Here is a 1813-nt window from a genome sequence, read left to right on the forward strand (position 1 = left end):
TTTCTGTGACCTTTATATGTCCTCAGGTTTATGACTTTAGTGACTGTATCCCAGGTAAGAGCTCAGTTCTGAATTTCTGGATTCACCAGTCTATAGAGATTTCAGAGTAATTACTTTGCATCCCAAATTCTATGATGGGTCTAACAAAGGCATTGTTTTCCTAGCTTGTCAATTTACTTTTAGTGTAAATATATATAAGAAATCCAAAGTTCTTTATATAATAGGACTTAAACAGAAACATACATATATATTAATTTTAATAAAATCAAGTTTAATGCTTTAATTTAGATTTTATGACCTTCTTGGTCTCTTTATCTCTAACTACCATTTTTTCAAGAAGCTTTATATTTCCAGTAATTATATTTAGATCTACTTCTATGCCAAATTAAATTTTCTATTTGAAATTGACAATTAGACAAGCATTAAAAGAAAGAATTATCTTTTTTTCATCATTTAATTGATGAAACACTATTAGTTAAAATTCTTCTATCGGGAACTTTTATGTTTTTTTTTTTTTTTTACAAATCAATTGTCCTTATAAATGTAGGCTATTTCTAGTCTGTCTTCTGCTTCATTGATCAAATTTAAGAACCTTAGGTCAATACTATAGTGTCTTATTACTGAATCCTTAAAATGTTTTAATGCTTGTTTTAAAGAGTCATTTGTTTTGAAAAGTAGTATAAAAGAGAAAACCATTACATTTTACATTTCCCATTTATTTACTTTGGGAGTGTGTCCTTCACTTATCCTAAAGATCAAGTTATAATTTGATCTTTTACAACTTTGTGACATTCTGTAGATTTTTCTTTAGCATTTTTGTAATGTTGGAATTTCTTCAAACTTTCTTCCTAAATTATTAGTTTTGATCATGTTTTAAAGCAGTTCTGGAGTCTACCTACTCTGCTGACTCCACATTGCAGTCGGGCAATACAACTGGTAATGTAGTTTCAGCATGAAGGCCTGTAGCTTGTAGAGGAAGATGAAAATTGTAGATGAATTCAGATGATGGTCTTCAGGAGTATTTGCCTTTACTCTGAGGTCTTTTCAGTTCAATTCTTCCTTCAACTTATTGGAGAAAACCCAGTAACATTATAAAGACTATTCTTTATTATAAAAAACCCCAACTTTCTAAATGTTAATTTTGTCTAAAAGCATCTCTAGGTTGACCTGTAAATTCATTCACCATATATAGTAACAACAACAACAACAACAAAATACTTCAACTTATTGGAGGAAACCCAGTAACATTATAGAGACTATTCTTCATTATAAAAAAAAAAAAAGACTTTCTGAAATGTTAATTTTGTCTAAAAGCATCTCTAGGTTGACCTGTAAATTCATTCACCATATATAGTAACAACAACAACAACAAAATAATGTTAAGGCCAGAGTGATAGCACAGCAGGTTGCCTTACATGAGACCAACTTGGGTTCTGTCCTTGCAAACCATATGGCCCCTGGCCTTCCAAAATTAATCTGAGTGCAGAGCCAGGGGTAACTCCTGAGCTCTGCCAGGTATAGCCCAAAATCCCAAATCAAACAAACAAACAAAAAAACCAAGCAAAGAAAAACTCTAGTTAATGCCCTTTAGGTAATATTATTTTAATGTTGTTAATTTTGTGTGTTTATGTATAAAGTTTCTGTACTTTCATCTCTCACCAAAATGCCCAAGAACCTCACAGACTGTCCTCCAGTCCCTGCCTTCACCTCTTTCTCCACTGCTTGGTAATCTCATATCTGCTATTAGAATCCAAAGCTTTGCCATCACTTAATAGTGCCTGTTGCTTGTTTCCCTATTTATCATGGGTGACTA

This window comes from Suncus etruscus, chromosome 2 (genome assembly GCF_024139225.1).
Source record: "Suncus etruscus isolate mSunEtr1 chromosome 2, mSunEtr1.pri.cur, whole genome shotgun sequence".
NCBI lineage: Eukaryota > Metazoa > Chordata > Mammalia > Eulipotyphla > Soricidae > Suncus > Suncus etruscus.